Source organism: Dipodomys ordii, unplaced genomic scaffold (genome assembly GCF_000151885.1).
Source record: "Dipodomys ordii isolate 6190 unplaced genomic scaffold, Dord_2.0 Scaffold333, whole genome shotgun sequence".
NCBI lineage: Eukaryota > Metazoa > Chordata > Mammalia > Rodentia > Heteromyidae > Dipodomys > Dipodomys ordii.
In genome coordinates this window covers 1-12,798 of record NW_012267549.1, presented here as the reverse complement: position 1 = coordinate 12,798, position 12,798 = coordinate 1, and the positions used below count along the sequence as shown (strand labels likewise).

General features: G+C 49.9%; 2 long non-coding RNA genes across 2 annotated transcripts; both read right to left on the bottom strand.

The window, feature by feature from the left end:
• Positions 1-453: 453 nt before the first annotated feature.
• LOC106001626 lies at positions 454-3,376 on the bottom strand. The gene is made up of 3 exons (XR_001175844.1): positions 3,279-3,376; positions 1,290-1,343; positions 454-682 (listed from the first exon to the last, which is right to left on the bottom strand). It is a non-coding gene; the product is annotated as an uncharacterized LOC106001626 (long non-coding RNA).
• Positions 3,377-11,161: 7,785 nt separating this feature from the next.
• On the bottom strand, positions 11,162-11,704 carry LOC106001622. Its single transcript, XR_001175843.1, has 2 exons — positions 11,634-11,704; positions 11,162-11,429 (listed from the first exon to the last, which is right to left on the bottom strand). It is a non-coding gene; the product is annotated as an uncharacterized LOC106001622 (long non-coding RNA).
• Positions 11,705-12,798: the final 1,094 nt, after the last annotated feature.

Sequence of the window (12,798 nt, the reverse complement as noted above, 5' to 3'; positions counted from 1 at the left end):
CCCCGTCCCGCATCTCCGGGCGGGGCGGGGCTTCACCGGCGGCTGCGCAGATCGCCCCCAAACACGCCCCCAAACCCTGGCCGCGGTGTCCCGTGAGTCACTGGAGGGTGCGCCCCGCCACCTCGGCCCAACTCGGAGGGCCTCGCAGGCGCTGGGCTTGGTCGCCCCCCCTCTCCCAAACTCCCTGTTCCCCTCGGCCCTCTCCAGACCCCGGGAGGCACAGGGGACCAAGGACCCCCTCATCCTAGGAGCAAGAGGAACAGCGTTGGTTTCTGGGGGGACGGATACAAGAGTGCGGAATTTGATGGGGAGCTCCTGTCGGGGGAGTTCAGCCCTGGGCCCGAGAGGCCCGGGTGCGATGTGGCGAGAATCATCACAGTGGACAAGGAACTGGAAAGAGGAAATTTATGTCCTTTTTCTTTTGGTCCAAGACCAGGACTTGCTTTACCCCCCTGAGCCGCGCCCCCAACCCCCGGAAATATGAACTTTAATTAAGGGCAGATCAAGGAAGTAGCAGGCAACAGGGAGGTCAGGGTCAAGTTCTGTTGAACGCGCCTGGAGGGAAGTGTCCAGTTTTGCCATCACTTCTGGGGACCCAGCTTGCCTTGGTCTGCGGCAGGGGCTGCGGCCGGGGCAGTGGTGGGGCCAGCGGGGACCGGGCCAGCGCGGGAAGCTGCGGTGCCTAGAGGAGGGCAGGGAAGGGAAGGGGAGGGGAGGAGAGAGGCCAGGTAAGGCCAGGACCCTGGGGAGCCATTGTCGTTCAGACTTAGTTGTCCTGTTAAGCGTCTCCTAAGGAAGCCCATTATATATATATATATATATATATAATATGTATATGTATATATGTATATATATTACATATATACATATGTAATATACATACATAACATATAACATACATATATAATATGTGTCTATATATCTATATATAATTTTTATGGTACTGGGGCTTGAGCTCAGGGCCTAAGTGCTTTCCCTTAGCTTTTCTGCTCAAGGGTGGCACTCTGCCACTGAACCCACACTTCTACTAACTGCTTTTTGTTGGACATAAGAATTTCAAGGGTTTTTCTATCTGCCAGGGATGGCTTCCAAACTTGATCTCCAGATCTCAGCCTCCTGAGTAGCTAGGATTACAGGTGTGAGCCACCAGCACCTGGCAACCACCTCTGATCTGTGTGTGTGTGTGTGTGTGTGTGTGTGTGTGTGTGGAGGGGGGGGGAGGAAAGAGAGGGTGCCCGGAGCCAGACTGGAGGCTGCCCCCCTCCCACCCTGGGGCACCACCACCAGACCTTTCTGTCCTCCCTCAGTGGATGGTTCTTGAACTGCAGCGCCCGCTGTTGCCACTGTAACACAAGGATAAGAGTCTTTAGACACCACTGACTAAGGAGCTCCTCCGTTGCTCTTTCCCCTAGTTCTTCAGGGAGAGCTGAGTTTGAGATGAAGTCTTCCAGCCAGCCAGTGAGGAAGTGAGAGGCATCAGCCCTTTTCCATGTCTTTGGATGGTGTGTGTGTGTGTGTGTGTGTGTGTGTGTGTGTGTGTGTACTAGACCTTGAGCTCAGGGCCTGGGTACTGTCCCTTTAGCTTTTTCACTCTAGGCTAAACTCTACCACTTGAGCCACAGCTCTACTTCTGCCTCTTTGCTGGTTAACTGGAGATGAGTCTCACAGACTTTCCTGCCTGTGCTGGCTTTGAACCCTCAGATTCTCAGATCTCAGCCACCTGAGTAGCTGGGATTACAGGCATGAGCCACAGGCACATCTGGCTTCTTTAGGTGTTCTTACTAACTTGTAAGCCCCTTCTGTCCTGTTTTCCTCCCCATCCCCAAGGATCAGAAGAGAGCTCCCATCGGCTGTGGCTGCTGCTGGACATAAAGGGGGCTCAGTTCCTACCTTGAGTGCACTTGGCCTTTATCTTTTACTTTTATCATGGCCTCTTACTACGTCCCATCCCCCACTCAGTGGCTCCCTTCTAAAAGGTCATACAGGCCCAAATGGCAGTTGTTGTCACTCACCAGCTAACTTAAGGTATGAAGAGAAGAAATGTAGAAGGGAAAGAAACTTCCAGGATCTAGCCATCTCCTCTAGACCAGAGTTTTTCCACTGTGGTGAGTGGAGTTTCCAGGGGCTCACATAGATCAACATGTTCAGCAAGCTAGCAAGTATCTGACTTGACCCCGGGCTGCTGGGTATGTAGCTCAGTGGCAGATACCTTGCTTAGCATGCACAAGGCCCTAGGTTTGCTCCCTAGTGCCCCCATCCTTACCAGAAACAAAAAAAACAAGTCAGAGGCAAGGTGCTGCCCATGCTTATAATCTTAGCTATTCAAGAGGCTGAGATCAGAAGATCATGGTTCCAAACTAGCCTAGGCCACAGAGTCTGAGACTCTTATCTCCAATGGACCAGCAAAAAGCTGGAGGTAGAGCTGTGGCTTGAGTGTAAACTAAGGGACAGTGCCCCCAGGCCCTGAGTTCAAGCCTCAATATTGATTATGCACCCCCATAAGAAGCCACAGAGTAGGAGTCTTTGCACTCAACTTCCAGATGGGAAAAGTGAGACCCAGAAGAAAGACAGAGCATTCTTGGGGAGATTTTAATCTATTGCCTGTTGCTGGGGTGCTGGGGAAAGAGGGAGTTGGCTTGGATAGTATCTCCTTCTGCTCCTCCTCTTCTTTCTTCTCCTCTTCCTCCTTCTTTCTTCTTCTTCTTTTTTTTTTGTGATAGTCCTGGGGCTTGAACTCAGGGCTTGGTCACTGTCCCTGAGCTTCTTTTGCTCAAGGCTAGCACTCTACCAATTGTGCCATAACACCACTTCCAGCCTTTTCTGTTTATGTGATACTGAGGAATCAAACCCAGGGCTTCATGCATGCTAGGCAAGCACTCTACCACTAAGCCACCTTCCCAGCCCCTGTTGAGGTCTTCAAAGTAAAGAAAGGATTTTTTTTTAGAGGGGGTAAAAACAACACCCCTCCCAAATTTTACCCTATCTTCTTCCAGGAGACCCCAGCAAATATAGGTCCATGAAGAGGTAGCCACAGCCAGCTTTCCATGTCTGCCTGGGCTTTTGCCTGGCCTGAGGGCTAGAGTGGACACCAGCAATACCCAAAGCTTAGCTTGGGTCTCCCTCAGCCATCACCCCTGGCCTGGTCCAGGTGGGTGTTCTGTGGCTCCTCATCTCAAGAAGATGAGGCCCAAGGACTTCCAGAATGCTCAGACCCTCACAACTGCCACGATGCCCAGGTGAGTGCACCTGCTGGTGCCAAGGGACAGCTCTGGACTCACCTGCTTCTGGGACAGTGCCTTCCACCTGGGGCTTCAGGTCCTTGCTACCCTTGCTGGCCATAGCTTCAACGAGTGCTCAGGGCTGCAAGACACTGTTGGATCCTGCTGACTCTGTCCACCTGGGTTTTTTAAGGCATTCCCAAAAGCCAAGGCAGGCCCACCCTACAGGAGGGCGGTTCCAGTTGACTGCCTCAAAGGTGTGGCGTGTGTGTGTGTGTGTGTGTGTGTGTGTGTGTGTGTGTGTGTTTTGCTGGCCCCTAGAGGGCTCATACTGAGAAAGTGAGACCTTCAGCAGGAGGGAGAGAGAGGGATGAGGTGTGCAGAGGTCTGGGATTAGGGTCCTGAAAGAGACTAGGGACAGAGATATCTTCCCTCACCTAGCCAACCCAACCAGTATCTTCCTCCTCTACTTTGAGGATCCCCTGGTGATCTGAGGTCAATGCTAAGTTGGGAGCTCAGAGCTGAAATTGTTATAAATACTAGCAGTTAATATTCAGTATACAGCCTGGTGCCAATGGTTCACTACTGTAATTCTAGCTCCTCAGGAGGCTGAGGTCTGAGGATCAAGGTTTAAAGCCAGGTGAGGGCAGGCCTGTGAGACTGTTATCCAATTAACTACCAAAAAAGTGAACATTTGGCTCAAGTGGTAGAGTGCTAGCATTGAACACAAAAGCTCAGAGACATCTTAGGCCCTGAGTTCAAGCCCCAAGACCAGCGCGCGCGCACACACACACACACGACACGTATCATGTATGTGTGTGTGAGAGAGGGGGTGGAAGGAAGAGAGGGTGGGAGGGAGGGAGGGAAAAAGGGGGGAGGGAGGGAGGGAGGGAGAATGGAACCAGATAACTTGAAGGGATGGCTAGAGTTGGGAGAGCTGGGGGAGAACAATGGAAGAGGTGATATTGATCAGATGCACTGTACTCATAAATTGACATGTTGAATTAAAACCCCTTTGTAAAGCTATTTAAAGATAATAACACACACATATACCTGTACACACTTGTGTGTGTGTGTGTGTGTGTGTGTGCCAGTCCTTGGGCTTACACCCAGAACCTGGGTGCTGTCCCTGAGCTGTTTTTGCTCAAGACAAGTACTCTGCCTCTTGTGCCACAACTCTACTGTGGCTTTTTTGATAGTTAATTGGAGATAAAGAGTGTCACCACCTTTCTTTGCCAGGCTGGTGTGGAACCTTGATCCTCAGCTCTCAGCCTCCAGAGTAGCTAGGACTATAGGTGTGAGCCCCCAGCGCCCAGCTTTGCAGTTGTTTCTTATTGATCACTTATCATATGCTAGGTGCTTCGCTGATGCTTTATAGTCTCTGATATAATGTTTACAATCACCTAGTGAATGAGTGTTATTATTTAGCATCCATTTGTAGGAGGAAACAGAGGCAGGTGAGTTAGGATTAAATTGGCCACTGAGTGGCACTCATTAGACACTATGTTGCAAATGAACTATATACAATTTATCAGTGGGGATGGGAGGAAAAAAACTGGGAGAGAAACTGACAGAAGGGGTGACACTGTCCCAGAAGAAATGTACTCTTTATTTGACTTATAATTTGACTTATGTAATTGTCATCCTTCTGCACATCACCTTCATAATAACAATAAAAATAAATATATAAATAAGTAAAATAAAATAAATTGGCCACTGTGGGCCGTGAACCAGAGGGCCCTGGCAACTACAGAACCTTTTGTCCCCCTGTGTCCAGTTGGCCCTGCAGACTGGCTATCTGCGCCATGGCCACTGGGACCTGGGTAGGAGGAAGGGAGTACTAGGTAAAGACCCTAAAGAAGATGAGAACCTGGTAGAAATGAGGAAGCTGTCCCCTGAACGAGGCAGGGGACAATGACTGCACATGTCACCAAAGCCCAGCTAGTTGGACAGGAGGGACAGTTCAGAGAGGGCAGGCATGCTCAGGGGATGCTAACTTTTCTTTCCCCCAAAGGAGTAATTCTGGGGCTTGAGACAATCAAGAGGCACTAGAAGGGAAGTTAGGGGCTTGGTGGGGGAGCTAGGGATTCTAGCATAGCAGCACCTCCTGCTCCCGCTCAAGGTGACCTTACACAGGTCCCTTGCTATTAGCCTTACCACATACCCCTCTCTGTCTCCAGGCCCAGCATTGCTCATTGGTGTCTGTCCATCCTGTCTATCTATCTATCTATCTATCTGTCTGTCTGTCTGTCTGTCTATCATCTATCTATCTTTGGACTGATACTGGGCTTTGAATTCTGGGCCTCAAGCCATGGCTCAAGCTTTTTTTGCTAGTTCATATGTATGTATGTATATATATGTGTATATATATATATATATATAGAGAGAGAGAGAGAGAGAGAGAGAGAGAGAGAGAGAGAGAGTGCCTTAGCTACTTAGGAGGCTGACATCTGAAGCCAGCCCATGCAGAAAAGTCCAAGAGACTTATTTCCAATTAACCACAGAAAGGAAAGAAGGAGGGAAGGAAGGAAGGCAGGAAGAAAGAAAGAAAGGAAGGAAAGAAGGAAGGAAGGAATGTAGGAAGGAAGAAAGTGGAGCTGTGGCTCAAGTGGTAGAGTGCAAAGCTTTGGGACATTGCTAAGACCCAGAGTTCAAGCTCTAGAAGCAGCAAAAAAATAAAAATAAAAATTCCCAGGTGTGTTTGCTTAAGCTAGCTTCAAACTACCATCCTCAAATCTTGGCCTCCTGAGTAGCTAGGCACCTGGCTTTGCAATTTTTTTCCATTCATTCTCTGCCCCTCTCAGAGTCTCTCTTATTCTAGAGTTTCAGGGAGTCTCTGCCCAGGCCCTGTCTGCTGGCCTGTGTCCCCTGGTTTGTTAGTAGAGAGTCAGCCCTTAGCTTGGACTTTCTAGAAACCCAGGTACGTGCTGGGCAACCCTGGGTAAGAGGAAGGAGCAGGTGGTGAGGTTAGGTGAGGGACAGAATGGAGTGCAGGCACAGACATACAAAACTCCCTCCTAGGGGCTGGGAAGGTGGCTCAGTGGTAGAGCGCTTGCCTTGCATGCCTGAGGCCCTGGGTTCGATTCCCCAGCACCACATAAGCAAAAAGCAAAAAGCTGGAAGTGGCACTGTGGCTCAAGTGGTAGAGCGCTAGCCTTGAGTTGAAGAGCTGAGGGACAGCGCCCAGACCCAGAGTTCAGGCCCCACAACCGGACCCAAAAACAAACAAACAAACAAACAAAACCTCCCTCCTGGTACCAGCAGCAGCAGCACTGCAGGGAGGCTTGGCTGCTGTCTGCCTACTACAGGAATTCCCGGAGCCCAGCCCAACCCTGTCTCAGCCCTGCCAATCCTCCCAAAATCCCATTAGTTAGCATCATGCCCATCCAGGAAAGCCTCTGCCACTGCTTCAGTTCATGTCACAGCTGTTGGTACTAGTTGCTACTGGGGCCCATGATCAGTAAGCAAGACCAGAAGGCAGGAACCTCTGCATGGAGGAGCAGCCAGCCCTGAGAGATAATGGTAGGGACAGCTCAGGATGGCCAGACAGCAGCAGACACTGGAGTTAAACTACTATCTTGAATTCTGATACCCCCAGGACATTCAAGTTTATTTCTCTGAGCCTTGGTTTCCCCAACTTTTTTTTTCTTTTTGCTTATGTGGTGCTGAGGAATCGAACCCAGGGCCTCAGGCATGCAAGGCAAGCGCTCTACCACTGAGCCACCTTCCCAGCCCTGGTGTCCCCAACTTTAAGGAAAAGACACTAACAGGGGTTTGAACTCAAAGGACTTACAATTTTGCTTGACCTTTTTACTCAAGGCTGATGCTCCACCACTTGAGCCACACCACTTCTGGCATTTTGCTAGTTAATTGGAGATAAAAGACAAGGACTTATCTGCTTGAGCTGGCTTTGAACCACAGTCCTCAGATCTCAGCCTTCTGTGTGGCTAGGATTACAGGTGTGAGCCACCAGCACCTGGCTTCCAGGGTATTTTTTGTAAGGATTAAGTGGACTGCAGGTAACTGTCAATGAAGACCCATCTATTTACTGGCCTGTCAAGTTGTTGGGGTAGCACAAAGATTTACTGGAACTGCCTGCAAGACCCTGGCAAGAATCGTCTTCACTAGGCAGAGGTTTCAAGCTCCTTCTGGCCTAAAGCCAGAAGGTTGGGGAGGAGAAAGAGGGCTTAGGGTAGGAAAGGATGGCTGGCTGGAGACTTTTGGGCGCCTCTCCGGTGATCTGGAACTGATGTGAACCCTGGTAGTGGTTCACAGGCAATCACAAGGCCATGAAGAACCTATAAATCTTAAACATTCTTATCTTGGTGACTTCCAGCCTAGAGGGATAGGAGAGAGATCAGGTGAGTTTCAGACAAATCTGTTTTTATGACCAGTCCTAGACAAACATGCCTACCAACAGAGTTAAAGGTTGACCCAGAGGTTAGGGCGCCAAAGGAGAGAGATAGGAGATGGCAGTAGAGATGCCAGGCTTTGTCAGTCTGTGTTAGTCATCCATTGGATATTTTCACAGACTCAAGTGAACTTGCAGCAAACACAGCCTTATGGCCATTCTGAAAAAGAATCAGCAGAAGTGCTGTTGATGGAAAAATTAGTGGGGACTAATGATAAGTTCTTTAGTGATGTGACCTCTAAAATCAGTGTTTTGATTAGTTAATATTTTTTGTAGGGGAATGCCAGATCTGGGATTTGAACTCAGGGCCTTATGCTCTTGCTTAGTGCTTTTTGCTCAAGACTTGCTTTCTATCACTTGAGCAACATGTCCATATCTGGCTTTTAACTGGTTAATTGGATATAAGAGTCTCACACAAAGTTTTCTACCCAGGCTGGTTTTGAACAGTGGTCTTCAGATCTTAACCTCCTGAGTAGCTAAGATTACATGTGTGAGTGTTGGTATCCAGCTTAGCTAATTATTGTTTTGTTTGGTGATATTAGGATTTGAACTCTAGTTACTAACTTGCTAGGAAAGCATTCTATCACTGGAGCCACATTCTCTGTGTTTTATTTTATTTTTTAGTTTTTGGTTGTTCGTCGGGGCTGAACTCTGGGCCTGGGTGCTGTCCTTCAGCTTTTCAACTCAAGATTAGTGCGCTACCATTTGAGCAACAGTGCCACTTCTGGCTTTTTTCTGCTTATGTGGTGCTGAGGAATAGAACCCAGGGCCTCATGCATGCGAGGCAAGCACTCTACCACTGAGCCACCATCCTAGCCCATTTTATTTTGTTTTATTTTTCTCCTGTGTTTTATTTCATTTTTTAGTACTTATCCTAGAACTTGAATTCAGTGCTTATGCATTCTCTCTAAGCTTGTGCTTAAGGCTAGCGCTCTACCACTTAAGCCACAGCTCCACTTCCCGCTTTTTGTAGGTTCACTGAAGAGTCTCACAGACTTTCCTATCTGGGCTGGCTTTGAACTTCCATCCTCAGGGCTCAGTCTCCTGAATAGCTAGGACTAACTATAGCTACCAGCACCCAGCTTTTATTGTTTTATTTTATTTTAAGTTCTCACTATATAGCCTAGCTTGGCCTTGACCTCAAGATCCTCTTGCCTGGATTATCCTGTGTGCCTGCATTATAGGCATGCAGCACCTTAATATTAGTGATTTCTTTTGCCAGTTTGGTTTTGAATCTTGATCCTCAGATCTCAGCCTCCTAAGAAGGTAGGATTACAGGTGTGCGCCATAAATACCAAGCTCAGCATAGGTCTTGAGTGTGTACTTAATAGTAGAGGGAGGTGCACCAAGGACCCTTACAGCCTCTTTTAGTGGAGGCAGAGAACTCTAGGAGCCTGCTAAATATCCACAGGGGCCAGGACCAGGAGCCCTCTCTCTGAGCTCTTAGCCACCAAGCTGACCTTCTTCTCTTTGCTTTTTCTCAGCAGTGGCTTACTTCTGGGCATGCACAGCCTGCTGATGTGTTGGTGTTGGGGACAGGAGAGCCCTGACTGCCCTGAGTGTCCTCTGGTGCCTTCATTCCTTCCCAGGGGACCAGCAGTCCCTGGCATCTTCCTGTCTTCCCAACAGTAGATACCCATGGGCAAGCTACTAGGGCACACCCAGCTCCGCTGTACCTGACTGGACTCCCAGCCTCTGGTCTGCCCTTGACCTCTGCTTTTCACTGCAGTGGGGGCAGGGCAGTCTCTGGAGTCATATGTGGATTCAGGCATTGGTGCTGGCACTTAGGACTGGCAGCCTGCAGCAAGTCCCTTCAAAGCTCTGTCCCCAAACTGGACATCAAAGGTGAGGGTGGGGGTGTCCAGGGAACAATATTCCAAGAGCAAAATGGAGAGTCCTCGTGCTGGACACTGGCCTGGCTAGTGTCAGGGGTATTTTGAAATTTTGGGGGTGGGCATGGCATGGATTCAACTGAGTGAAAAGTTTGTGCTCAGTTCTCTCTCTCTCTCTCTCTCTCTCCCTCTCTCTCTCTCTCTCTCTCTCTCTCTCTCTCTGTCTATGTACCTGTATTGAGGCTTTAGATTTTTCACTCAAGGATGGCATTCTATCACTTGAGCCACAGCTTTGCTTCTGCCTTTGTGGTGGTTAATTGGAAATAAGAGTCAAGGATTTTTTTTCTGCCCTGGCTGGCTTCGAACTTCTATCCTCAGATATCAGCCTCCTGAATAGCTAGGATTACAAGTGTGGCCATTGGTGCCCACTCTGCTCAGTTCTGATGTTTCTTAGTTCTGTGCCCTTGGGCGAGTTATTTATTTTTTTTGTAATTTTTAGCATACATTACCTGCGAACAGGGAGCGTGTCTTCTTATGACATTTCCACGTATTTATACAATGTATCAGATCACTCTTACCCCTGAATCATATTGGGGCTTGAACTCAGGGCCTAGACACTGTCCCTTAGCTTTTTCACTCAAGGCTGGTGCTCTCCCACTTGAGCCAAACCTCCTGGCTTTTGCTGGTTAATTGGAGCGAAGAATCTCATAGACTTTACTACCTGGGCTGGCTTTGAACCAAGATACTCACATCTCAGCCTCTTGAGTATCTAGGATTACAGGTGTGTGCCACCAGCACTTAATCTTGTCATGTTCTACAACCCCAACAGGTTTCCAGGAGCAGGAATGAAAGCCCCGCCTCTGAGAGGTGGAAGGAGCTTGGGGTCACCTCATCTCTGCTGGGGTGAATATTTCCCTGTCCTGCTGTGGGTTTAGGCTTTGCCATCTTTGCAAGTTACTTCCTGCTCTAGGGAGGATATCCCTGATCTCCAAAGATGTCACCAGAGCTGAAGATGTGCATAGTATCCTTACCCTGCCCACCTCAGGCTCCTCAGAGGACAGTGCGGACCCCCTCAATGTCCACTCCAGTGGGGTCCATTCCAAACAGTAGCTGAGCGCAAACGGGGGACAAGCCAGGTGCTAATGGCTCCCACCTATAATTGCGCAGGAAGCTGAGAGCTGAGAATCATGGTTTGTAGCCAGCCCAGGCAGGAATGTCCATGAGACTCTTTTCTCCAATTAACCACCAGAAAAGTGGAAGTGGAGCTTTGGATCAAAGTGGTAGAGCACTAGCTTTGAGCAGAAAAGCCCATGGACAGAGCCTAGGCCCTGAGTTCAAGCCTCTTGGCCAACAACAAAAAAAAAAAATGCCAGAAGTGGAACTGTGGCTCAAGTGGTAGAGCACTAGCCCTGAGTGAAAAAAGTATAGAAACAACAGTCAAGCTCTGAGTTTAAGCCCCAGTATACACACACACACACACACACACACACACACACACACACACACACACAATGTGGGGACATACAGGCCTGTGCTGCTACTAAGGGCATTCATTGTGGGTTGGCTATATGTGTTGGGGAGGGTCTGGAGCACCAGTGTATTCCCATAGGGTACCTGGTCCCCAGCACAGGCTGAGCCAGTTCCTTCCTGTCTCTGGGGGCTTCATGAGCAGTGGCAGAGCAGACAGGAAACATGGCTGGAGGTTGGAGCTCGTTTTATTTGAAATCATGTTTAAAAAGGGAATGGAAGTTCACAGCAGCATCTGGTCTTACGGGGTCAGAAGGACAGGAGCGGGTGGGGCCCGCAGGAGGTGGAGGCTCAGGGACAGCGCAGGAGCATGGGCAGCCTGCTGGGCATTCCACACTGGGCACGTATGCTGTGTGGGGGTGGGCTCTAAGGCAGAGGGGTGTGTCTGGGGGGGTATCTCCACAGCCGGCTGGCAGCCTTCTAGTCGCCTCCACTCTTAACCTGGAAGAAAGAATGACCCTCACAGCCCCCTCCAGGCCCTCAACCCTCAGTGGCTGCCCTGGAAGATCTCATCCTCAGGCCCAGGGCTGGCTCTACTGCTAAGTCCCTCTGAGGCTCTCCTAACCAGCTCCAGGGCTCTGAGAGGGACACAAGATCCCCATCCAGGAGCCTCCTGGTGAGCCCTGGGGATGCCCAGCTCCTTACCTCCTCAGCCACCTCTTCTTCTTTGGCTGCCTGGTCCTCCTGTGGCGGGGTAGGTTGCTCCAAGTCCTCCTGCAAGGGGCAAAGGCACATGAGGCTGAGAGGACTCAGAGCTGCCTGGCTAGTGGACCAGGGCCTTGTCTGCACTGGCCTCACAGATGGGCAGAGGCCCTGCTCTACTTGGAGAAGCTACAGGTGTGGGAGGTGTGGAGATCCATAGCTGGAGTAATCTCACAGTGCCGAGCCTTTTGGGGGTAACAGGTACCCCCCACACACACATAAACACACTGATCTCAAGCAATGAGCACTGTCTATTTGGGTCTCTTGATATGGGAGCCTGGGGTGTGTGTGGTGACAGTGGTGTGGCAGAGGAGGTGGGCAGAGGCCCCTGAATCACCAGCCCCCAGTGTAATCCTAGGTGCAGGGCTGTGTCATCACTTTTCACCAGACCTTGAGGCTGGAGAGAAGAGGCATTAAACTCAGTGACTCAGGCTTTATAGTAGAAATACTTGCTGGCATCAGGTCCAGCTTGCTCCAGGATCCTCTGTGGTTTTTTTTCTTTTGGAGGAGAGGGGTTGGTCATAGGGCTTGAACTCAGGGCCTGGGTGCTGTCCCTGAGTTTCTTTGTTGAAGACTAGCACTCTATCACTTTGAGCCACAGAACTACTTCTAGTCTTTAAGTGGTTAGAGATAAGTCCCATGGGGGCTTTTCTGCTCCAGCTTCGAACCTTGATCCTCAGATCTCAGCTTCCTGAGTAGTTAGGATTACAGGCGTGAGCCACCAGCACCCAGCTTACAGGGCCCTTAACCTTTGGTGGAATTATGTATAAAAGGGTGGGCCAGGTTCTCTAGGTGAAGGACAAGTGAGCCATCTTGTTAGTCCTGCTGCACCTCAAGGTTAGCATAGGAATCCTATGGTGTAAATGGCCAGGTAGCTAGAGTACCGACTCTCCCTCCCTTCCCCTACCCTTCCCTCCTAAAACCCCGCCCTCCTCCCCATTGTCATGATTACAACACACGAAAGACAACTGGTCGACCGCCATACCACCAGGGCATGTACCCCCTCCTCTCCCCCCCCCCCCCCCCCCCCGGCTTGGCGGGAGGGAAGAAGGTCTGGGGATTGCTTTTGAGAGATCCTTAGAAAAGTCTCTTTGGGGGCTGGGCTTTT